The sequence below is a fragment of the Rhinatrema bivittatum genome, chromosome 5 (genome assembly GCF_901001135.1).
Source record: "Rhinatrema bivittatum chromosome 5, aRhiBiv1.1, whole genome shotgun sequence".
Lineage (NCBI taxonomy): Eukaryota > Metazoa > Chordata > Amphibia > Gymnophiona > Rhinatrematidae > Rhinatrema > Rhinatrema bivittatum.
In genome coordinates, this window is record NC_042619.1 from 386,719,327 (window position 1) to 386,745,399 (window position 26,073).

At 46.5% G+C, this 26,073-nt stretch overlaps 1 long non-coding RNA gene across 1 annotated transcript in view; it reads right to left on the reverse strand.

The window, feature by feature from the left end:
* Positions 1-23,746, reverse strand: part of LOC115091724 — a 74,781-nt gene extending 51,035 nt beyond the window's left edge. Inside the window, exon 1 of the long non-coding RNA XR_003856802.1 lies at positions 23,655-23,746. This is a non-coding gene — a long non-coding RNA (uncharacterized LOC115091724). The remainder of the gene's footprint in view (positions 1-23,654) is intronic.
* Between the last annotated feature and the right edge of the window lie 2,327 nt (positions 23,747-26,073).

Below are 26,073 nucleotides of genomic sequence, written 5' to 3' on the forward strand. Positions count from 1 at the left end.
GCATTGATAGCAGACAACTCAATATAGCCATTGGTGGGAGCAAAAGGGCTCGGACATTACCCTCCTTCCAGCCCTAAGAGCAAGAACAAGAGGACTCAGCATCTCAACTCCACCTGCTCCCCACCCCCTCCCAGATTGGAAGCAGCCAGATCAGTCAACGGAGCAGCAGCCGGAGGATTTGGCCACAATCCCTGGAAGATGGGTGGGGGAAGAACCGGTCCTCTAGCCACCACTGAAGGAAGGGAACATCATGGCTGGCCAGCAGCAAAAGACTTCCTAACCCTTCTTTTCACCAACCCCTGGGGCCAAAGAAGCAAGATTTGGCAGGATGGCAGTGGGCACGGAAGGATTCCAGGTCACACCCCATGGCAAAAGCAGGAAAAGGACCACGAGGGCAGGAAGAAGCGGAGGATTCCTGCATCAGAAGAAATGCAACCACAGTTTGGGAGATGTGGAGAACCAGAGACACAATGGGAGGGGAAGTTGTAAAACTCATAGAGCAGGAGATCTGAGAGTAGTGAGAGCATTTGTGGAAGAGAATGAAGGAACCAAACAGAGTGTATGGAGAGTGGGTGCTTCAGCTTGGGAGGGGGGGGGGGTAATTTAGATGGGTGACAGAACCAGGGAGGATACCAGAGTATGGGTGAGGGGGTGTTGGAACTGGGGATGGAGGGGGCAGGGATTATTGGAACAAAGACAGGGGATGAGGTTGAGGAGGCAAGTGGTAATGGAACTAGGTAGGGAGGTGCAGGGATTGATGATAATGAGGAGGGGGAGAAGGGTATTCAAAAAGGAGAGATAAATAGGGATGAGGCTGTGAGGGGGGCAAGAGATGGTGGAACAGTGAAAGGTGATCCTGGGGGAAGGGAGGGGAAGTGTGTGTGGGGGGGGGGGGGGGCCTGACTGGTAATGGAACCAAGGAGGAGGATGGAAGCCGGGGAATAATAAAATGATATACTTTTAGGTTTGAGGAAATTGAACATTTTAAGAATTGAGGATAGTCCTTCTGAACACCTCTTCTTCCCCACCCCACCCTCCAACCCACTAACTACTAATATTATGAGGAACAAATGTCCCAGATTCATCCAGCAAATATCTGGTAACCTTACTCAAAAAAGACACCCCATTCTAAAGCCACTGAAGGCCAAACACCTACCTGCAATTTCTGTTAACTTTAAAAAAAAAAAAACCTTTCTACTCCTTGGTGTAGCTACTGTCCTTCTCCTCCTGCTTCTCAGCGTTGACCCGATAGCAGGTGCAAAGCAGCCTTTTTATCTGTTTATCTCTTCCTGCTAAGGGTGGGAAGAAAAAACAAGGTGTGTTGTGTTTGTGTAAATGCACACAAGGCTGCATTCACGGGTTATGCTACCATGTCAACATGGATCTGCGAATCCTGTCATACATACTTTCTCTCCCCCCAACATCATGGCTCATTTGTAGACAAAAGAAGTGGAACTATGTGGGTGGGGATGATATGTGAACTCTCTCTCTCCTAACATGCTTTCACACACTCATATATGTGTAATTGCCTCAGGGTGGAATCCCTCATGCATTGGTATCCCGGGCTCAAGAACCGAAGGCAAGTAGATACTCAAGATGTTTCCTTGAGGGTACGCACCTGAAAAACCCTCTTTCTTGCCAGGTTTCGTGTGGTCAAGTATAACCCACCTTGTCTCCCGGGGGTGGGGAGGGAAAGCAGGGATCAATTTAGGTAAATATCCTACATGTTAGTCCAGAAAACCCTTGCAATAAACGATTCTTGAAGTAATAGCAAGTATCATCGAACATCCTCGAACCAAGTCTGGGAAAAAGTTACATATAAAATTATAAATAACATGAGTATAAAATAAATAAATCCAAAATAAGTAAAGCGTATAAAATGACGTATAACGAGGGTTAATCAAGATAACTGCGTTAATCTCGAAGAAGATATAGAAAACTTCGGGCTGGAACTGGTGGCAGGGAGGGGCTGTCAGGGGGAAGGAACTATGCGAGGAGTGGGGAGATAATATCACTAAGGGTAGGGGGAGGGAAAGACATTAAGCGTTATTACAGCAGGTTTAGAACGTGCATCAGGCATCCGTAATTGTGTCGCAGGAGATTAAGGAAAGGCTTGTATGAATAACCAGGTCTTCAATTTCTTTCTGAAGGTAAGCGGGCATTGTTCCTGGCATAACTCTGGGGATAAATTGTTCCACTGGGTAGGTCCGGCTGTAGAGAAGGCGCGTTTCCTTATTGAGGGGTAGAGCGTAGATTTAAAAAATTGTAAAAATAATACTTCCAAAAAAACTACCTTTTCCTCTTTTATATGTATACTTAGTCAACAATTTGAAATTTTAAACACATTCAAACTTTTTCTTATTAATATAGCAACACTAAACACTATTACTAATTTATTTGTTTCTTGTACAACCTTACACCGAATTCAGCTGAGAGTCAGATAGGTATTGTCTGTGTTTCTCTTTAATTTTCTCTTATGATGTTTAAATTTGTACCTTATGAAATTGAGTCTTTGCATTTTATTTCTCCTTACAGGCTCTTCTTGTACAGAGTCCCATGAGGGTAAGTATTTTTGTGAATTTATTTTCCCTCTCTTATGTTGCTTTGCTCTAATCTCAATACTGTTACTAGCCTGGCGAGACCTAGTATGTTCTTGTTCAAATGGGGGGTGTGCAAACATTTCTGATCCTTTTATTGCCAAAGCTCCGATGCAGCAGTCGTCTCCTGGGCGATGGTTCTGGATGCAGTGGGCATCCTCAGGGCAATGAGTCCAGATGCACCGGGCATTGATTCTTCCTCCATCTTTTTTCCTCCAGGGATACCTACTTCCTGACTGTACCAAATCAATCACAATGCCTACCTCCCTGACACAAGAATCTTCCGCCAGCTAGCTGTTCCCTAGTGAGGAGTCTAATGGCTTGTTGAACTTATCAGTTAACTATAAAAAAATAAATGATAAGCAAGAATTTCCTATCTTAAACCAGTAGGGGGAACAGCATTCACTCTCTCACAACCTTCCTTCTGTGTTCCCGTCCAATTCCTTTACAATTAACTAACCTGTCCCCTTCCCTCGGCACAGGGCACAGGAACCGCTTTGAATTAAATTCACTTTTTCTTCTTCCAGTCTTCCCAGTCACCCACTGATAGAGGTGTTACCAGTCCTTGGCTCCTTCAAGATTTCCCTGGAGTCTGACAGAGCTGGTGAACAACACTTCCACCCTCTTTCAACACCACCCATCTTCTGCCCAAGTTTTCATGGGAAGCCTCTTCTTTTCTCCAGAGATCAGAATGCTGCTCCGGTGACATCACAAAAAAAAAAATGCAATTTTAAAAGTTTTTCATACCCCTATTCTTCTTAACTTTCTCTATATCATGACACAGGTGCCAGCCACCTATATCTTCCTCTAAAATAACTGTGCTGTCTCAAAAATTCCCAGGGGAGGGCTGGTCATTTTACTCCCCTGGTGTCCTTCCACGGACCAAGTCACTAGCAAAAGTCATGAGACCATTCTTCATGCTTCTGGGGCTGCGTTGGTAACCTTGCTGTCCATTAAGGGAGCTGTAGGATGAATGACAGTGATCCACGGGGTGAAACCTGGACTAGATTCCTATATCTTGTTTACGTCAGTTTACATCAGGAAATGAAATCAGTTTACGTCAGGAAATGAAAGCATTTCCTGACGTAAACTGAACCTTAATCAGTCTTTGACTAATCACTAACTCCACAGCATTAGGGCAATTCGTTATTACCTCAAATGCATTGATAGGCATATATGTATCATATGTATCTAGTTAAATACCCCTGCTTCTTTTCTCTGCTCCAAGTTATATTACTACCTTGTTTTATTGTAACTGCAACCCTTAACTTTCACTTGTATATTGTTACTATTACTACTACCTTTTTAATTTATGTTATTGTTATTTATGACCTCCTGTTACCTTTTCACTTGTTAATTGTAAACCGACATGATGCGATACCCATCGCGAATGCCGGTATAGAAAAACTTAAAATAAATAAAATAAATAGATTCCTACATGACCCAGAGCCCTGGAAAGGAACTTTTCCTGTCCAAGAAAATATGTCCAACTACCTGGCAACGTGTGATGGGGTTAGTAATAGGCAACCCATCACCAGTCCTGGCCCATTCGATTAATTTAAATCAAATTCCTTAGTGTGGCACTGCTGCCTGCCTCCGGGTTTTCCTGGCATTCAGTACACAGCAGCAGTGTTTACCCATAGCCCTTTGCTGCATCCCAATCCCCCGTGTGCTGCGGTACATTCCGGGCCAGGGTGGACCCTTATCGCTGCAGCGGGGTCTTGCTCAGGTCCCTCCTGCCACTTCTGTGCCTCCCCCCGTGCTTTGATGAGTTGCAGCAGGGGGCCCGACTCTCTCCCCTCCTCCCCCCCCCCCACCCCCCATCCTTCTTTGCTAGAGCCACGGAAGGCAAGGACATGCTCCCAGGGCTGCTGGCACCTCTCCCCCCTGCTCCACCGTGGCAGCGAATGGCCGTGGCAGCAATAGAGTCTCCTGCTCCGATCTTCTGAAGGCCTTGAGGGACAAGGAAGGTCCTCTGGCAGCAGCTGGTGGCTGTGACTTATCTGCTCCAGCCTGTCCCTGTCCCTCCCTGCCACAGAAGCAGCAGCAAAAAAAACTTTATTTTTGTACATTGCCCACATATGTGAACACGCTCGTCAAATTCGCTCTCTTCCTTTTTCCCCAGTAATCCTCCACCCCCCAGCCCCCACCAGTACTCAGTATTTAGCCATTCTCCAGCCACCAGTGTTAGATAAGCACTGGCGAGCCAAGGACAGTTGGGAACTGAACATTGATCAGGCCTACGGATGGCGGGCGATTGAGGCGAGGAAGAGAGGAAGAGAGGGAAGGTAAAGAGAAACAGGGGCCCACTTCCTTTCTGCCCTGATGATCTCAGCTCTCCATCCCAAGCTCATTCCCCTCCCTCCCCCCCAGTGGATCTAAAGCCCACGAGTCTCTCCCTAATTCCTGGTTGTCCTCAAGCCCTCCCAGCCCCCATGATCACTGCCTTCCCCTGCCCTGGGCTTATCGGTCTTAGCCCATAGTAATGGTCAATTGGTCATGGCATTATGTCGGGCCACGGATGTGAATAATTAGACCAGTAGAGGGGAAACTTTCAAACTGCACAGAAGTGCAAACTCTGCAGCTATATTTTACCCCACAGACTTTACATCGACCTTTTGAAAATTGATTTGGGAAATGCACACACGCACCCCCATAACCTACTATTTGCCTGGCCACTTTTTCCAATTTTTAAAACGCCCATTTTTGGGTGTAAAGCACTATGCCTTTAAAAATTGTCCTCCTATACATGCACATTTCAATAGAAAGAAATGCACACGATTTATCAATCCAGCCACCCCGCAAGCAAGAAGAAAGTCAAGAAATGTCTAGTTCAATCCAGCACTGTAAATGTATTTAAAACGAGGAAAGGCCCCGCAGGCTTTAGGATAGTATTCTGGCTAAGGATGGGGCATCCAGACAGTAAAAGGCTTTTCAGGGCTCTGCCTCACCTGGATTGCCCTCCCTGAACTCCGGCAGCTGTCTACATCTGGACTCGCTGACTCTCCTTTTCTGTTTATTTGCCTTTTATTAATTCGGTTAGAAGATAAGATCAGTACAGTAACTGATAGCAACCCAAACAACTGTCAACAATGCAATTCTCCTTCCCCACCCATGTACCCAGGTACATAACAAAGGAAAATGATGGCCAAAACAACAAAAAAAAAGAGGACCATTTGCAGCAAAATTATTTAAAAAGAAGAAAAAAAACACAGAGGTTATGATGCAGGTCATGATGCACGTCAACAGTACAGAGGAGTCTTGTGCGGCATGTCACCTGATCGGCAATTTCAACGTCCAGGTTTCTTCAACGCCTCAGCATCTCTCCTCTCTGTTTGGACTACATCCACCAGCCTCCCCCTGACCTGCCACGGACACTCCTCCTCCTCCTCATCACTCATTCCTGACTGGCATTCTCTTACCGGCCCATGGCAACCACCCCCTCAGGCCCTCATTCGCTCCACCACAGCAGCAGCAGCCAAACAAAAAGGCAGCTACCACAGAGAAGCAAGCAAGGGCACTGGAGTTTTCTAAGATATCACAGGCCTGATTACTTTCACTAATTAATCACGCGGTGCTGCTCTGCTGCTCGGGTTTTCTCTTGTCTCTGCTTTCAGTTTACAGTAGGATATCGCTGCCCTCGCTTTCTGATTTTACTACTATTTGCTTTTCTCTTGTTGTCCTTTTTTTTTTTATCATAGCTGAAGGTTGGCTGCGATACTTCAATGATCAAGGGTCCTCGGGGAGGTGCCTGTTTTTTTCCAGGAGGCTGATCAGGGCATTATTAGTCTGGTCATGTAGATATAGAAATGGGCCATGGGTCAACGGCTGTTTCCATAATAGTCACTGAGAATTACACAATAAATGGAAGCCAAATGCTGTCCCTTTCCCCAAGTAATCAAAGTGTGACACACGGGAATAGGTTTTAAAGCACAGGCTGACATTACGATCCAGGCAGAACAGCAGGAATCACAGTTCAGCCTGAAGCATAGGCCCGGTGAACAACAACAACAAGCAGAGACACACTGTCTCCGTCAAAGATAAAGTGGGACTGGTACCCGGGTTAGCAACTAATGCTTTATTTTCAGGATATAAGATCTCTGGGGTGGAAACCCCTTGCATGTCTCCATCTCATGGGCAACAATTTGCGGCATAGAATGATTTAATTAACAAGTACTCCGCTTCCTGAGGGCAGAGTTTATTTAAGGAATTTTGTTCCCCCGATCCATGAAATTTCAGAGCCCTCAACTCTAATCTCCCACTCGCATCGTTAATTCACCCCCTGCTTATTTCTTAGCTCCCTGAGAACTTTTGCCTACCCTACCCCACTGTACCTATAACTCCAGAAAATATTTAACAGACAGCTGAATTGGCTTCTCTGTCTTTCTCTTTATCGTGCTGGGAAAAATGCTGGTCCATGGCTCAGATCCACCTCCTCTTCTCCTGTCTTATTTCGGGTGCTCTTTCAGCCAGGAATCGCTGGCCGGTGCTTCCACGACACCATCGTTAATCCATTCTTGACTTGGGGGCACCCTGATTTAGACTTCATAAGAATATTTAGTATAGAGCGAGTGCAATCCCATTCAGGGCTTGCAAAATTCATTTATAATGGGATGATGGCCGGATGGGTGAAGGTTGCAACCCAAGGTGAAAATAAATCTACATGGCTTTACCCAGATGGGGTTGCTAGCCATCTTGTTATAAACAGACTTAATAGAACTCCTTAGATATTTTGGAAGCAAAGTTTGCTGGACCCCTTCGAGGCCAAACTACTACTAATGCTATTTATCATTCCTAAAGTGCTACTAAACCATACATAGTGCTGTACCCATACACATAAAGACAGTCCCTGCTACATGGAGCTTACAATCCCGTCAAGACAAACGTACATGAGAAATAAGCATCTATTCAAGCCTGGATTTGTCAGTAGGCACACTAGGCCTGGACCTAGGGTGCCAACAAATCGGGGGGGTACAGCAGGCTGGCTGATGATTTGCTGCCTTTCAGCCAGCTCCCTGCTTCTTAATCCCAGTCAGGGTCCGCGGGACAGGAGACGGGAGGGAGTGACCCTGCAACAGACAGAACAAAGGTGATCATTTTGAGATATTAGGAGCATCTGAGCAGAGTGGGGAGATGAGAGGGGGGTGAGCTGGGGAATGTAAGTCTGTTTTAGGGAGGGGAATAAGGGTAGGGGGCAGTATTTGTGTGTGTGTATGTGAGAGACAAAGGATTGATTCCAAGTGTATAAGTAAATGTCATATTTGATGGGATGTCAGCGAGGGGGATGAAAGGAGAAGCAAGACCCCAGAGCATGGTGGGGACCCCTCCCTCCTTTCCTCCCCACCCACTGCGATTCAGATCCTCCCTGCCTTGATCTTGGATTCTAACCCCCAAATCCTGGAACCTCCTTTCTACCTCTCCTCCCTCAGATCATGAAACCCACTTCTCCAACCCTTCCTACTCCCCCCTCCTCTTCCTCAGCTCTCATCCTCCCCATCCCTATTCCTCCTTCCTTCTCACACTCCTCCTCCTTTCTCCTCACCCTCTGTCTGATCCTCCTCCTCCTTTCCTCCTTCTCATCCCTGAAGTCTCCTCCCTGTACGGATTCTTGAGATCACTTTTCTTCACCCAATACAAATGAAATCAGTTATACCAATAAATATACTGTAAAGCCAATTTATTTTTATAATGTAATATATAAAAGATGAACATGGTTGCTGGTTTGCTTCAGAATGTGTAATTCTTTTCCACAGAATCTAACCCTGAGCTGCCACTGTGCCTTAGACCCTTCTGCTCCCTGTTGTCCAGCCGGGGAGAGAGGGTAACAGGAGTCGACAGGGCTGAGAGGCACCAAAACCCTAAATCCATCTCTGAGTCTTTGGAAAGAGCATTTATTGGAGGGGAGCTTTAAAAAGATGAACACGATCAGACAAGGAGCACGAGACACCGGCTCGGGAAGTCCATTCCAGGCATTCGGTGCATCAAAGAAGAACGTGTGAGCTGGCAGTGGAGGAGAAGGACACAGGTATCGGCAACTTGCTTAATGAATGGCATTCACAAGGAAGGGTGCAGGGAGAGAGAATAGAAGATAGGTAAAGAGGAGCTGCAGAATGAACACGTTTTTAGGCAAGGAAGAGAGGTTTGAACTGTATGAGGAAGCGGACAGGACGCCAATGCAGAAACTTGAGCAGAGGGATTGCATGATGATAAGGATGTTGAAGGAAGATTAGGTGATGCAGACAAATTTTGAACAGATTGCAGTGGAAGCCTGTGAAGAGCCAATTTGCAGTAGTCTAAGCCCGAGGTGATGTTGTGATGGCTGGCCCCGGCACCACACGGCCAGCCACACTTACCCCCCCGAACTGGCCCTGCCTGGCCTCCTATACCCCGGAGCCGCCACTGCTGCTTATCTTTCTGCGCGGCGGGGAGCCGGCACTACCGCCGCTGCACTGCCAACCTCAGCCCTCCCTAGGTGCGCGCGCGCGGCTCCCCACAACACTTAAAGGGGCCGCGGTGGGAAAACTTCCCACGATTCCCGGATGTACACGTCAGCAAGGAGGGCCTATTTAAGGCAGCCCCTGCTGGCTACTGATGCCATTAGTTGGCCCCTGTCACATGGTAGGAACAATGGATGGCCGGCACCATCTTGTGCTCCTACCATGTGACAGGGACCGACCAATGGCACCGGTAGCCCCTGTGACATAGTAAGGGCAAAGGCTATCAGCGCCATTTTGAATACCGGCAGCCGACAGCCCGAGTGCAGGAGATTGCTCCAGGACCCCTGCTGGACCACCAGGGACTTTTGGCAAGTCTTGGGGGGACTCCTGACCTTTCCAAGACTTGCCAAAAGTCCCTGGTCCAAGAATCGATCCCTGAGGCAGACCTTTCACTTTTTCTATTTAAATCTGTGTTAGCTCTGAAAGCTCTAGCTTCTTTGTATTTCTTTTCTTGCAGCTAAATCATACAAACCAATACAACATTTGTTACGGTACTCTGTTACACTTTCTGAATTTAACTCCTGTCTTTGTTACCCAGGTTTCACCAGAAGCATCACATCAAACCAGTACTCAAACCTCACAACTGTTATGATGCACAATTCTTTCCTAAAATCTCTTTTACTTTGTGGTCTAGGTCCTCTGATTCCCCACACCAGAAAAGCTGAGTGTGAAACGATGTGTCTTCCAAGCTTATTTTTGGATGGGCCTCTCCTCATCACATTTTGCATTGCATTAAAGGATTTTTAGACTTTGACTTGACCAGTTTGAAGGGAAGGGCGTACCCCTGGTATCCCTGAAGATTTGGGACAAGAGTGAGGATTTGAGGCAAGAGTCTGATTGCCTGAGTGGTCTGAAGAAGAAAGGGTATGAAGGATGCTTTTTTGATACAAGGACTCAAAGAGCTACACCCATTGCTGAGAGCTCCTGGTGGAGGGGAGACTATGCAGCAGGTGAAACCATGGCTCAGGGAAGGTGCATTGCGGCTGAAACCATAAAATGTTTTAAAGTATGTGGGGAAGTAAACCCACACAAGTTATACCCTTTGAAATGGAGGAGCAACTTTGTGCAAGTTAATCTGTATGCACACCAGGCCAATTACCCACCATTTTCAAAGCAAATTTATGCACATAGGTTTGCTTTGAAAATGTCGGCTAAAAATCTGCATGTACAAGTTACTTGCAGAAATTAGCCCTAGCCAAACCATTGTAAAATTAGCCCTAAGTACACTAAAAATATATGAAATCTACAAACCAATCTCCTCCGCCCCAGTACTACATGGAAATAGGAAACTCCTGCAAGAGCCAAAGACCAGAATTCCAGGTAGAAGACAAACAGCGGAGCTGTATTAGTGTCGACAGACCAGAGTCTATCTCATTAAGCACGTGAAGAAGTTAAGGAAGCTGTGTGCTGTGCAAGAAATGAGTGGCCTAATCCCAGGAAAGCCATATCCAGGCCACTAATGGTAGGTGGATTTCCGCCCAGGCCAGTCACCTTCCCTTCAGGCTGAACCCTCCAGTGCTGGTGGACAGCAAGGCATTAAAACCAGGAAAGTCCCCCCAACACGGACAGGGAATGAGAAGCCTGCAGCAGGGTAAGAAGCAGGAATGAACCAGAAATCCAGGCACCCAGTAAAGAAAACAAACAGGAGCACTGAATGTAGAAGCTGAAGTCTTCTGGATACAGGAGCGGAGCCAGAGCACGAGGGCTGGAAGGTAGGACCCAGTTCTGGTAATTTACTGCTGACTGGGACTGCCTCAGTATAAGTACAAATCTGTACAGGAAACCAGATGGCCACTGGGAGGAAGCAAGGAGCACAGAGTTGGGAGGACTAGCCAGACAGTTCAAGTGGTTCCCAGTGCTGCCTGCAGGCCAGAGGAGCGCTCAGCAACAGATCCTTACACATGAAGAGTGGCTGCTGGAGCCCATGCTGCCTAACAGCAAAGAAAGAGAGAAGCCGCACAGCACAACAGGGCCTCTTTGCCTTTCTCTTGTTCCCCACCCTAAAAGACCAGGTGTTTTAATATTCATTAAAAAAGAAAACAGTATGGGCCAGATTTTAAAAGCCCTGCACGCGTAAATCCAGCCGGATTTACGCGTGCAGGGCACTCACGTGCCGGCGCGCCTATTTTGCATAGGCCGCCGGCGCACACAGAGCCCCGGAACACGCGTAAGTCCCGGGGCTTCGTAAAAGGGGCGGGGAGGGCGTGTCCAGGGCGTGTCCAGGGTCAGGGGCGGTTTGGGGCGGGGCCATGGGCGTGGTGCCGGCCCGGGGGCGTGGTCAAGGCCTCCGGACCAGCCCCCGGGTCGGGTGATGGCGCGCCAGCAGCCCGCTGGTGCACGCAGATTTACGCCTGCTTTCGGCAGGCGTAAATCTGGCAACAAAGGTAGGGGGGGTTTAGATAGGGCCGGGGAGGTGGGTTAGGTAGGGGAAGGGAGGGGAAGGTGCGGGGGGGTGGAAAGAAAGTTCCCTCCGCGGCTGCTCCGATTTTGGAGAGGTCTTGGAGGGAACAGGCAGCGCGCGCCGGCCTTGGCGCGCGCATGTTGCACAAATGTGCACCCCCTTGCGCGCCGACCCTGGCTACGCGCGTATCTTATAAAATCCAGCGTACTTTTGTTCGCGCTCGCGCAAATTTATAAAATCTACCCCAAAATGTTTTCACACAGTTCTTAACCTAGGGCAATGCATTTGCACATTACATACATTTTGTATGAATAGGAAAACTCTGTTTGCCCGTTACATTCCCCGAGGTAAAATCGAATCTCACATGTCCGACGTGACCAGGGCTCCTTTAAACCGATGTTCTGTGAACTTTAACATGGAATTCTGCAAGTTTCAGTCAAGGAAAAATGGGAGCAGAGAGGAAAGTTAAGCAGCTGAAAATGAAATAGTAATTCGAGGAAGGATCAAAGTGAAAGAAGGCCATAGGTAGCTTGTTCAAAAATATTCAATAAAAAACAGATTACCAGTCAATTTGCAGCGATAGGAAAGTGAAAGCAAGAGGTTATCACTGTTATTTTTTTCCTTTCCTTTCTCTTTTATCAATTGACATACATCAAGACACAGTCTCGGTTAAAGATAACAGATCATTCAGTTGTGCACAGGGAATCTCATTCATATTAGATAGTTAATTAACAAATCATACCATCGTGAATTGGACATAATTAACAAATCGCATCTTCCAAGCAACATAAAAATGATCTATTTCAAGAGTAAATCTTCCAGGTTTGCAGGAAGGGGAAGTCAAGCGGTAATAAATTATAAAATAATCAGGTGGCTGTAGTATAATTCTCAGTAGGCATACAAATACAGCTATCCAAAATGCCATCCAGGGACATCTGATCCTAATGCTAAGCCACGAAGGTTAAACCAGAAGAGCAGACTGCAATTAAACCATGTTTACTTCATAGTTTACCAGACTGTTTCCCTCGGATATTCATTAGAGCTCAAGTAAGCTAGAGCTACTAGGAATACTGTGAACATACTCATACCTGGGAACTCTCCGGATTTGACCCGGAGGGAGCGTGTGTGTGAGAGTATGTGTGTATGAGAGAGAAGGAGTGTTTGTGTGTAAGAGAGCATGTGTACATGAGGGGGGGGGGGGGGGATTCTGTGTGAGAGAGAGAGAGGGAGTGGATGTATGTGCATGGGTGTGAAAGAAGGAGCATGTGAATGAGAGAGAGAGAGCATGTGTGTATAAGAGAGGTAATGTTGTGTGAGTTGAAGCATGTTTGTGTGAGAAAGAGGGAGTGTATGTGTGGGTGTGAGCATATGTAAGAGGAAGCATGTGAATGAGAGAGCATGTGTGTGAGAGAGATTGAAAATATGTGTGTATGACAGAGAGTGAGTACATGTGTGTGTGTGTGTGTGTGTATGAGAGAGAGAAGAGAGTTTGTGAACCCTCCTTCCCACCCCTACTAATCCATGGCAATCTCAGGGCGACTGGAAATCAAAGGTTCCCATGTATGAATATATTCAGCAATTTAAGCTTCCTTAGACTACCCCCAGACAAGAAAGCAGGTAGTTTCTGGGAATTGAAAAAAGTAATTTAACCGAATCCTTACATCTAGCTTTACCTTTACAGGCATAGTTTAAAGGAAAAATCAGTACTATGAGTCCGTCTCTGTCCAGATCTAACAACATTCTTTGTTAACTAAGAAGTGAAAGGGCAGCCCGCTGGGCAGAGCTGGGGGCTAAAGCTCAGAAAAGCCAGGGTTCGGATCCCACATTTGATGCCCTTGTGGCAAGACACTTCACCCTCCTTTGCCTCGAGCGTCAACTTAGATTAAGAGTCCTCTTGGGAAGGACCTACCTATTGGATCTGAATTTGTAACTCATCTTGAGTACAGGTTTGGAAAGACAAGTAATTCAAGTCAAATTGTTTTTTGGACGCTGCGTGTATAGACCTTTCCAGTTCTTGTGTGAGGTTTAAAGCCACATCTGTTGAATTTCCTTGAGATTTATCTCGATCAACGTAATAAGCAGATAAAATACCTTGGAGAATGGAAGCAGGCGTTTTTTAGATATTTGAAACATTTCAATCATGTAGTGTTTAAACAACTGACTATCCGAGATATTTGAGACTTTAAGAGTATTAACTGTTCTTTAAATTTCTAAATTTATTTTCTTTTTCAGTCAGCCATTGTCGCTCACTAAATTGTTATCTGTAAAGCAAAGTCTTCCATCTCCTTAGTTCAAGGGCAGCGGGACACCTTTTTGATTGGGGAGGCTACCCAAGCTCTGCCTCAGGTCTGCCCCCCCAACTCTGCTCCAAGGTCCGTCCATTTGTAATAGTGGAACCACACGCAGACAGGCAGGAAGGCAACTCTCTCACACTGTTAGCTGGTGCCAGCCGGGGTGTGGACCCTTAGCCGAGGCGGGGTTGCCGCTACCTGTAGGGGAGGCCCCACAGGCCCCGCAGGTTGTATCAGGAACCCAAACTGGACCTTCACCTATACCAGCCCTCGTTCCCCCAAGGGTTGAGCCCTTGGGTGCCGGCAGGACTTAGGCGAGGGGTTCCTGTTGAAGAAGATCCAATGACGTGACGCGTTGGAGAGATCAGCAGGCCAGGGTCAGGACGGGTGGCAGACAGGCAGAATCTGAGAGACATTCCAAGGTCAGGATGGGCGGCAGACAAGCAGAATCCAAGAGACATTCCAAGGTCAGGACGGGCGGCAGACAAGCAGAATCCGAGGGATGTTCCGAGGTCAGGACGGGCGGCAGACAAGCAGAATCCGAGAGCCGTTCCGAAGTCAGGACGAGCGGCAGACAAGCAGAATCCGAGAGACATTCTGAGATCAGGATGGGCGGCAGACAAGCAGAATCCGAGAGACGTTCCGAAGTCAGGATGAGCGGCAGACAAGCAGAATCCAAGAGACATTCCGAGATCAGGACAGGCGGCAGACAAGCAGAATCCGAGAGACATTCCAAGGTCAGGACGAGAGGCAGACAAGCAGAATCCGAGAGACATTCCGAGATCAGGATGGGCGGCAGACAAGCAGAATCCAAGAGACATTCCAAGGTCAGGACGGGCGGCAGACAAGCAGAATCCGAGGGATGTTCCGAGGTCAGGACGGGCGGCAGACAAGCAGAATCCGAGGGATGTTCCGAGATCAGGACGGGCGGCAGACAAGCAGAATCCGAGAGACATTCCGAGATCAGGATGGGCGGCAGACAAGCAGAATCCGAGGGATGTTCCGAGATCAGGACGGGCGGCAGACAAGCAGAATCCAAGAGACATTCCAAGGTCAGGACGGGCGGCAGACAAGCAGAATCCGAGAGACATTCCGAGATCAGGATGGGCGGCAGACAAGCAGAATCCAAGAGACATTCCAAGGTCAGGATGAGCGGCAGACAAGCAGAATCCAAGAGACATTCCGAGATCAGGACAGGCGGCAGACAAGCAGAATCCGAGAGACATTCCAAGGTCAGGACGAGAGGCAGACAAGCAGAATCCGAGAGACATTCCGAGATCAGGATGGGCGGCAGACAAGCAGAATCCAAGAGACATTCCAAGGTCAGGACGGGCGGCAGACAAGCAGAATCCGAGGGATGTTCCGAGGTCAGGACGGGCGGCAGACAAGCAGAATCCGAGGGATGTTCCGAGATCAGGACGGGCGGCAGACAAGCAGAATCCGAGAGACATTCCGAGATCAGGATGGGCGGCAGACAAGCAGAATCCGAGGGATGTTCCGAGATCAGGACGGGCGGCAGACAAGCAGAATCCAAGAGACATTCCAAGGTCAGGACGGGCGGCAGACAAGCAGAATCCGAGAGACATTCCGAGATCAGGATGGGCGGCAGACAAGCAGAATCCAAGAGACATTCCAAGGTCAGGACGGGCGGCAGACAAGCAGAATCCGAGGGATGTTCCGAGGTCAGGACGGGCGGCAGACAAGCAGAATCCGAGAGACGTTCCGAGGTCAAAAGACAAACCAAGCGGGAGACAGGCGCAGGGACCAGGACACGGAGGCAGGAACACACAGCAACCAGCAGCTCACGAGGAGAAGGACCTGTTGCAGAGGCAATCCAGACTGCCATGGTTCAGGTTAAATAAAGCCCTGGCCCTGACGTCATCTCCCCGGGCCAGCGGCACTCTCTTGCCGCTGGCCCTTTAAGAGGTGGGGACGCGCGCGTGTGCGCGCACCTAGGGGGCCTGCCGACACATGGGTCAGCCAGCATCCATGTCAGCGCCCCGAGCGGGGAGGGCCCACGGAGAACAGTGATGGGGATTCCCCCATAGCGAGGAGGGAGCCTGACGGGGGCCCGGTCGTGCCGGTAAGCGGGGTAAGCCGTGCAGCCAGCCCGTGCAACACATACGCAGGCATACGTACACACACACACACACAGAGGAAGGCACTGAAACACACAGGTAGGCAAGAAGGCACGCTCTCACCCATAGGTACTGTCTCTCTCTCACACACACAAACACACATAGGCAGGTACTACTCTCACACACACACATAGGCAGGCAGGCACTCTCCCATGCACGCTGGCAGGACAGCATTTAGGGTCTCATTTTCAGCAGCGGGGTCCTGGATTTCTTTGGCTGCCGCAGGATGGGTTCTGGGCAGCCTTTCATTGGCCACTGTGGGACCGGGCTCCATGGCAGCCCAGCCAGACCTGTTTTTAGAGGATCTCAGCCTTGCCACATGAGCTGCTTCCTTCTCCTCTGCTGTCAGTGCCTGATGACATCATTCAGGCTCCAGCAGCCGAAAAGGAGGAAGAGGCCCGAGGCACCGCACGGGCGCGATCCTCCAGGAGCAGGGAGGGTAAAGGAGGGGATCCAGGTGGTAGGAGAAATAATTCCCAAGTTTCAAGTCTGATTGCCACTGTCAATAATTCCACTTCTCTCCACAAGGAAGCTCCCTCCAACCTCCTTATTCCAACTGTTGGCAGCAAAGAACTAGAAACATTGGGTCCAGCCAGCCAAGTGCCCGGAACTGCCTCCACATCATGGTGAGGTTTTTCTCTCCTGGGGGTAAACACTCAGGAATCAGCGTCAGTCAACCACCTTCAGACAAGGAAGCTGCAGTGGCTTCCTCCCCCCAGCAAGATGTGTAGACAGCTTGCTACTGCACAACGACAATCAGGAGACACCAATTTCTCTTCAGTAGGTTGGATTTTTAGATTTTCCTTAGTTTCTCTATAAAGTGAAATCCTCAACAGTTAGTCCACCAGCAGGATTAAAAAATATTTTTGAAAGTAGATAATTTTTAAAAAGTTTAATCTGCAGGATAATTAACCATGCAAGAGCTATACTTTAACTTCTTCCTTGCTGAGCACCACCTTAAAAGAATTTTATTTTATTTTTTTAAAGAAAGATGCTGGTAATAATTAAGAACTTGGAGGGAAAATGTACCATAAAGATAGATCACGCCACAGCCGAGAAAAGAGGAACTAGAATATCATTACTCAGGCCATGGCAGAAAATTATGAGAAATCACATGACATTCCCAGCCAGTAATATTTGAGAGGAGAATTAAAAAGAAAGAATATATTACTTATGTATAGAGTGCATTAGCAATACAAAAATCAATGTATTTTCTGCAAAGCATGGCCATACTAACCTGAAAACTTGTCCATATGTTAAAACATATATATATATATATATATATATTTAGCCAGTTTGGGAAATATCACCTCTTAAGGGTGCTGCTTGGCCCCCTGAGGCAGAGCTGATCCCCTTCCCTCACCCACCATGGTGATTTACACTAGCAGAATAGCAAGCGAGGTGCCGGAGTTGCTGCCTACTAAAGTCACTGAGATCAGTGGCAGTGGACTTGCATTCTCTCTTCCAAGAACACAAGCATCCTTTAAGTTATCAACTTCTATTCGTCTTACCTTATCCAAACTCCATATATGTACAACTGCAAGCTCAGTTCAAGGAATTACACGATATTCCTATGGAGCAGTATCATGAATCGCCCTGTAAATGGCTCCATCACAAGTGATACGAAACAACAAATCTAGCACTTCGAGAAATTAGTGCAATATGCATCATTTGGCTTTCCATTTGGACCTAAATGAAGACATTTGACTGAAAAGAAAGCACTGCACCTATATCAAATGCCACGGAGAACCAACTGCATTATAAAAAGGAAAAAAAAAAAGAAAGAACCAACTTATTTTTGTGTTGTCTCGTCATGGCAACTGAATTCCTAACCACATCTTCTGCTCGACCTTCAGTAGACACTACTGCAGAGAAAGAAATCCATTTTAGTAGAATAGCCCTTGTAATTTCTCATAAACGCTTAACAATAATGACAGCCACCGCTTGGAAGCTATCATGCACTGTTCCCTGGAGAACACCATGTGAACCCTGCTCAGTCTTTGACCTTTCCTATAACGTTGCAGCAAGTCAAGTCAGGAGATTTGTAAGCTCTAATGGTCAAAACAATGTAATCCAAGATGGTGTTGATTTACTAACATCAGAATTTTCCTTCATGATTTTTCTTGCTATATATACATACATACATATATATATATATATATATATATATATATATATATATATGTACAGTAGCTTCATCAACAGAACTGACAATGCAAACAGAAATGATCCCATTCTATTGACATATGATATAGAAAATAGGATCCAGAAAAGAAGGTAGGTCTGGAGAGGAATTTGAGTGGAATGATTTTGAGCTATTCTGCAAAACTGCAAACTGAAATCTAACTAAAAGTGAGCATAGTAACATAGTAAACCTAACCCATCCAGTGAGACCATTTGAGATTTATTATTCAATTGTTTAATAATACAGCTACGTCTGCATTCACATCTATTACTTTTTTTTTATCATTTTTTATTTATCTGAAGACAGGCAAGGTATCTAGAAAAGCTTGAAAATCAAATTTAGAAACTTCTGCGGAGTAAACCACAACAATTTGTTTCCTGCCTTCTCAGTCCTATTGCATCACCCTGGAGGCAAAGTTGATTGCTCCAATCTAATCTATTATGTAATAGAGTAACATGACATAGTAGCATAGCATTGCCAGCAGAAAAAGACCAAATGGTCCATCCAGTCTGCCCAGCAAGATTCCTAGGGCAGCAACTGCTCTTCCATGCAGGTTACCCCCAAGTGTCCGCCAAGGACAGTAACTGCCACTCTGTGCAAGTTACCCCCCCATGCCTTATGTTAAGGAAAGAAATACGTACAAGCCAAACCAAGCAACTGTCAAACCCAATAACAAAATTACTGAAACAATTTAACATGGTGAACGGCCTTTCCGATAATTCAGACAATGCTGCTTGAACGTTCTTTCCTTCTGGACCTGGTCGCAGAAGCTTTATCCCCAATGTCAATGTAAAAGTGTCACAAACCCTAAAAGTCAGGACTCAGCATTGGCTGTTTTCAGAATCCAATACCCTTTTTTCACTGCCCTACCATCAAAGCAAAGTTGCAATTGTGTCTAAATCATTAAGGCTAATTGTTAAGGGTAGAGAAATCCCCCATGCCTTCGGGTTAAGGGTACTAACTGCTGCTCCGTGCAGGTTACCCCCATGTACCCCTTTCTTCATTATTATCCTCAAGCCTAAGGGATCCACAGTGTTTATCTCATGCCCTTTTGAATTTGTTTACAGTTTTCGTCCTTAGCACCTCCTCCAGAAGGACATTCCAGGCATCCACCACACTCTCCATGAAAAAATATTTCCTTATGTTGGTTCTTAGTCTTCTCCCCCTGGATTTTCATTTCATGACCCCTAGTTCTACTGTTTCCTTTCATGTGGAAAAGGTTCATCAAGGTAGTCATCTTAATCACACAAATGTGAAAGAAATAGTCCTAGCAGCCACCAACTGGAGCAAGTCCATATCGATTCGGTTCAGTTTGTCATGCTTACCCCGCCAGGAATGCGGAGTTAGCAATCTGTTACGCTCTCCTTCTCCAGAGGGGAGGAGCCAGCAATCTATTACGCTCGCCTCCTCCAGAGGAGAGAAGTTAGTAATCTGCTGTCACTCACTTCGCCAGGAGGGCGGAGTTGGCAAACTGTTCTGCTGTTCTCCTGAAAAGGGAAGGAGTAGCGATATGACATGACCTGCTCCTCCAGAGGGGAGGAGTTAGCTGTAGATCTGTTAGCAAACTGTTGTAGATACTCCTGTAAGGAAGGAAGTAGCAAGCTGTTACCAATCTGCTAAAGAGTAGTAATCTGTTATGGATCAACTCTCCAAGGGAGAGGAGTTGGCAATAGGTATATAGTACTTCGCTACTGAGATAGCAATCTATCATGCCCCCCGCTATGGAGTAGCAATCTGTATATATATATATATAAGCTGCTGGCAAGTCTCAGAGAAAGAGGAGTAGCTGTCTATATAATACTTCCGTGAGCGGAGTTAGTGGTCTGTAGTGGTTGACTCCCACAAGGTGACAATAGTGAAAAGAATGACCAAGGAGAAAATGGTGAATCTCTGGACCTATGGCAGATGACAGCACCCCCAGGAGGAGCTCCTGAGAGGAACCACTGACTAGGCTAGAATATGAGATAAACACAAAATTGGACCGCCAAGGGTGGCAGTAGTGAGTCGTTGTGTCTGGCAAAGCTGAAGTCCTTCTGATACTGGAATATAATCTCTGGGTCCTGAGCTGTAGTGAGAGACTAGAAGTAGTGAGTAGACAGGGTATACTGGATACAAGATGGTACACTCACAATAGTAGATGTCTGCAATGGTCTCTATGCCACAGCGAGTCTTCAGTACATGCAGGAACAGGAGCCGTAGGCGAGCACTGGTTCCCACAAACAGTCTGTAATAAGAACTCACAATAGCTGTATAAGATTCTAGGAACATGGGCCCTCATGGAGCGAGTACCAATTCCTATCTGTAGTCTTGCCAATGAAACTCTTGATCTCTGTACCTGCGATAACGTCATGGACGGAAGGGAGTCCTCAGAGCAAATAGGAATGTAGACCCTCATGGAGCGAGTACCGATTCCTATGTAATAGAACTCACTGTGTTCACGTCTGCGATTGCCTCCAGGCAATGAGGAGTTTTCCGAGTGTTCTGGCAATCTGAAATCAAGAAGAGAAAGCGGAGCCCCTGTGGAGCGGGTACTCCTGGTAAGTTTGAAAAGGCCGAGCAGTGGAGACGGGTTCCCTGGTTGACTCGGATCGTTGGTGCAAGTATCATGGACAGCCGAAGCAAGTCCCGGAGTTCCTTGCTAACTCGTTAGAGGTTAGCAAACAAAGACCTTTAAAGAACAAATGGATGATGTCACTACGGGGGGACGTCCCTGAGGTTCACGCCCTTGGTGGTACAAAGTCTGGAGCGCGCGCGTGCGCCCTTACGTCATCGGGAACATGGCGGCTCCGTAGCATCAGGCCAGCCCGGGGGAACCGGGACCAAGAGGCGAAGCCGTGGCCTCATCTGTCCGTCAGAGCCAAAGGGAGTCGCATCCCAGGTAGAGAGGGTGGAGCGAGGGGCGAGAAGAGGCATGAACGCAACATGCAGAGTGAAAACAATTTCTTGAAACTTGAGTCATACCCTACAGAACCACTGATACTTGAGTGACCGCAGGTTGGGGCTATGTCTTAGTTACAAGGGTCTGGGGGTTTCTTTCTGATATTGGATGGTAGTGGACTGGGGTGGGAGGGAGGGGAAGGGGTGAATTCTCTCACTGGAAAGGGTAATCCAGACCCCTCTGTAGATGAGGGGTTAGCTCTCCTGTCCTGTCCAGAAACTTTCACTCCCAGACTGGTATCTTGCAAAACGTCCAAACGAACAGCCATAGTAGGAGTTCCACACAGTGCAAAGTTTATTTACAGATATTTACAGATCCCCACCCACCAGCACTTTCATAGTGAAGACTGATAACTTTCATTATTAAACAACAGCAACAACAACAATTGATATATCCCAATGGGCACACATTCAGATGTACCAGGCCCAAGATAGAATGCAGGTTCTCAGTTGGTAAGAGAGGAATTCAGCACGACCTCCATGGGCTGATGTGCCTTTATCTCACTTATCCAGGGATTTCCTTAAGTGCTTAGGCCTTCAAACTATCTTAACTTTCCTTCAGGAACAGCAGAGAAAATAGTTATTCTTAGTTGATAAACCAAGACATTTCCTGGAAAAGGAAATTCTGCAGGATGAAGTTCCTCATGCTGGGTCAGTTTTGCTTTGAGCTAGTCTCCTGGAACTGCTCAGAACATTCTACAGTTTCTACACTAGAGGCTACTCAACTCTTGAACATAATTGAAAGGCACATGCACTTCTTTACAACAGATTACGAGTGTTCTAGAGCAGCTATGTTTTTATTTCAGTATGACAGGCCATCCATCCTGCCCAAGATCTCAACCTTGCAGTGTAAAAAGTGCTGAGCAACATTCTTTTTTTAAAATAAAAAACTTTATTGATTAAAAAATAGAAATATCAGATATTGAAATCTCTATTCTAAAGTCGGATAAAGAAAGAGAGCAGATGGAAGCGAGAATGGTTAACTTGGAAAGTTCTCATCAAAGACTTACAAAAACTGAGATATTATATGATAAGAGGCTTGAAGCTATCGAAAACTCATTGAAATATCTAAATCTTAGAGTATTGAATTTTCTTAGACATCCATTAATAACATCTCAAGATATGTTCAAGGAATTTTTAAGTCAAGTATTAAAAATGCCACAACAAGCTATGCCAGCTTTCTCTAAGATATATTATACTACAGCAAAGGGACCCATACCATCAGATGGCAAACCAGGAGAAACCTCATTAAACTTAACAGCAATTATTGAGGCTACCTCTGAAACAATTATTACTATGGGATCTACTTTGCATGTCTCTTTCGTTTTCGCTTCAGATAGAGATGCAGTTTTTCACCTCTACATGCGAAATAGAACGGAACTTTTCATGGGGAAAAAACTTGGATCTACCCCGACTTCTCTAGATTCACGCGAGAGGAGGAGGAGGAAATTTCTTGCAGTAAAACAAGGGGGGTAAAATGACCCTAAAATTCCCATGTAGATGTGAGCTACTGTATCAAAATCAGAAATATATATTTTATGAAATATCACAATTATGATCCTTTCTCTATTCTCATACCCGTGAGACTTTAGCTACAGGATCTGAGCCAAAGAAGATATATACTATGTGAATCTCTTATTTTCAATTGTTAAGAGGGGTTAATTCCCTAAATTTACCTTTAACCGCTTATTAATGCATCTTCTTATCCTGGGGATTACCCCTTAATATACAGACTTGAAATATGATCTCCATTTAAATATTGTAATGGTATATAGTTTATAAATGTATCTGTATTCCTAAAATTTATATTTTTTGTATTTTGAAATGGCATAAATAAAAAATTTAAAAAAAAAATAGAAATATCAGTTATCAGGACTCTCCAGGCAGTGCATGCAAATTCATCTCACGTATATGCTCATGGTGGACATCCTGAAAACCAGACTGGATGGATGGTTGTTTTAAGAACCGCTGGCTTAAACAACTATTCTAAGGCTTAATGATTTACGCTCCCGATGAAGGTGCCTGGCTTTTCATTAAATAAACTTTTCTGATTAATGGGACAAACAGGTGCAGATTATTTGAAAACGTGCTGGTCTTTCTCCCCCCCCCCCCCCCTTGTCCCGCCCCCTTCCCCCAACCAGTCAGGTTATTAAGATATCCCTAATGAGTTTGCATGATATACAGCTGCATGCACTGCCTCCAGTGTATGTAAATATATTTCATGCACTTTCATTAGGCATATCCTGAAAACCCCCTGCGGGGGGGAAGGAAGGGACAAGGACCAGTTCAAACACCACTGTGCTGCCTTACCTGATAATCAGTTTCCACTTTAATGCTGAAGAGAATCTGACTTTCTCACCAGTGCCCACTTTCAGTAGCCCAGTACAGAGCCCGGACCTCGTGTCAACTGCTGACATTTAACCAAAAGATCCAGAATGCAGAAGACGGCAGACATATTTTGCCATAAACAGTTTCGACCACATACATTTAGCATGATAAAAAAAAATGCACTTTCTAATTTGTCCTTGGGCTGGAGATTTTTCTTTTTTTTTTTTGTCTTTTCAAGCCCTAAAGTACAATTAAAGGAACCAAACGAGAGCATAATTACATTGTCAAAGTCGATAAGAGCAGCAAGCATCTATCAGTTCTTGCTGCGCTCAGCGCCGCTGCACAGGAACTGCTGGGCAGCCCCCTTTCCGCCACCAAATCCATTTGGCTGCACTTAGGAACTGAATACAGGAAGGCAGTCGTTGTACAGGATTAGTTTCCTGTACGCTGTAAATTGGCAGTGGTGGAAAAATACAGGATGACTTTATTAGCTTGCAAGGTCAGTTTGCAAAAGGGGAAAAAAAAAAAAAAAGAAAATCATGTTGCTTGGCCTATTCTTTCTTCATGCAAGCTCCTGCTTTGAAGGCTTGCGCGAAAGGAAAAGATTATTTTAGTAGTGGTTTTCTTCAGAAAATTCAACAATTTGATGTTTACTAGTGTGTTTTTTTTTTTCTTCATGGTGGAAAACATGGACATCCCTAAACTGCTCCAAAATCCTAAGAAGATGCTGGCCTGGCAGGTCCAGTGCTGCCACGCCGCCGAGGGACCTGGGCTCCATTTCCAGATTATGTCTTCCACGTCCCCAGGGCAGCGGGGCTGGGGAAGCTACGGTTGAAGAAGTGCTCACACCGTTTCTCTCTGGATGAAGATGTCATGGTCATCGTTAAGGGGTATTCCGATTCAAAGTCTCGGGTGCATGTGCCCTGATCCAGCACCGTCACTGCAATGGCCAGACAAGGGGCAGCTACCACCCAGGAAAGAGATCTAGGCGTCATAGTGGATAATACTTTGAAATCTTCGGCTCAGTGTGCTGCAGCAGTCAAAAAAGAAAAACAGGAATTATTAGAAAGGGAATGGTTAATAAAACGGAAAATGTCATAATGCCTCTGTATCGCTCCATGGTGAGACCGCACCTTGAATACTGTGTACAATTCTGGTCGCCGCATCTCAAAAAAGATATAATTGCGATGGAGAAGGTACCGAGAAGGGCAACCAAAATGATAAAGGGGATGGAACAGCTCCCCTATGAGGAAAGGCTGAAGAGGTTAGGGCTGTTCAGCTTGGAGTGTTACGCGTGCCGTCCGTGGCAGACCCGCGGCATGGCCCCCTCACCTTTTTACAAGAAATCCAGCCTCTGGTTCCTCCTCGCTAGCGGCAGTGGGCCGCCAGCTCTGACTTAGGGTCACCTCCGGTGCCTTCGGCTCTGCCATAGTCCCCAGCATTCCAGGTCAGGATACCATTGCTCATCGGGCCTCTCCGCGTGGCCCGCGGAGAGACGCCACTACCGGCGCCATGCCTCTCCCTAGGCACGCGCACGTCGCTGATCCTTATAAAGTGACCGTGGCGGGAACCTGGCCATGGCCCCTGATGATGGCGACAACCTCTTCACTGTATTTAAGCTCAGGCCTTTGCAATAGGTCTCATCGCTACTCGCGTATTCATTGCTACTAAGAGATCCATCTCTACTTTTCATTCCTGATCCTCGTTGTTCCTGGTTCCTGTTTCTTCGTTCCTGCCCTGTCCATGCTTCGGATTGATTACACGGACTTTGACTTCACTTCGCCTGACTACGCTACAGCCTATCTCCAGACCCAGACCTCTGCTTCGCCTGACCATGTGTTGCCTATCTCCAGACCCTGACCTTCGCTTTGATTTATAATATTTAACTTTTCCCTGTTCAGACCTGAGCATCGCTTGTCACAGCCCTTGGATTGCCGCAGGCCCTGATTCAAGCCTACCATTGGATGCCTCTTCAGCCTACTCCTTGGATTTGGACATTAGGTTCGGCCTACCTTTGCTAGAGCGCCCTCAGTCAGCTTTTGTTCCATTGGCACCTGAGATCCAGAACCTTACCCAGTCCAGAGTAGGACTATACCATCCCTCGTCTGTTGTCTCTGGGTTGAACCAACTTCTCTTGCTATTTCATCTCGAGGCCCACCTAAGTCCTGCCGGCCCTGGCACCCAAAAGCTCAACCCGCGGGGAACGAGGGCTGGTATATATGAAGCTCCAGCGGCCTCTGCCTTTCAGCCCACTCCACCTGCCGACGGTAGGGACCCATAGGTCCTCACCTACGGGTTGTGTCAACCCCACCTCGGCCCAAGGGTTCACCTCCGACGCAACATGGAGAAGAGACGACTGAGGGAGGATATGATAGAGGTCTTTAAAATCATGAGAGGTCTTGAATGAGTAGATGTGAATCGGTTATTTACTCTTTCGGATAATAGAAGGACTGGGGGCAGTCCATGAAGTTAGCATTTAGCACATTTAAAAGTAATCAGAGAAAGTTCTTTTTCACTCAATGCACAATTAAACTCTGGAATTTGTTGCCAGAGGATGTGGTTAGTGCAGTTATTGTAGCTTGGTTTATAAAAGGATTGGATAACTTCTTGGAGGAGAAGTCCATTAACTGCTATTAATCAAGTTGACTTAGAAAATATCTACTGCTATTACTAGCAACAGTAACATGAGATAGACTTAG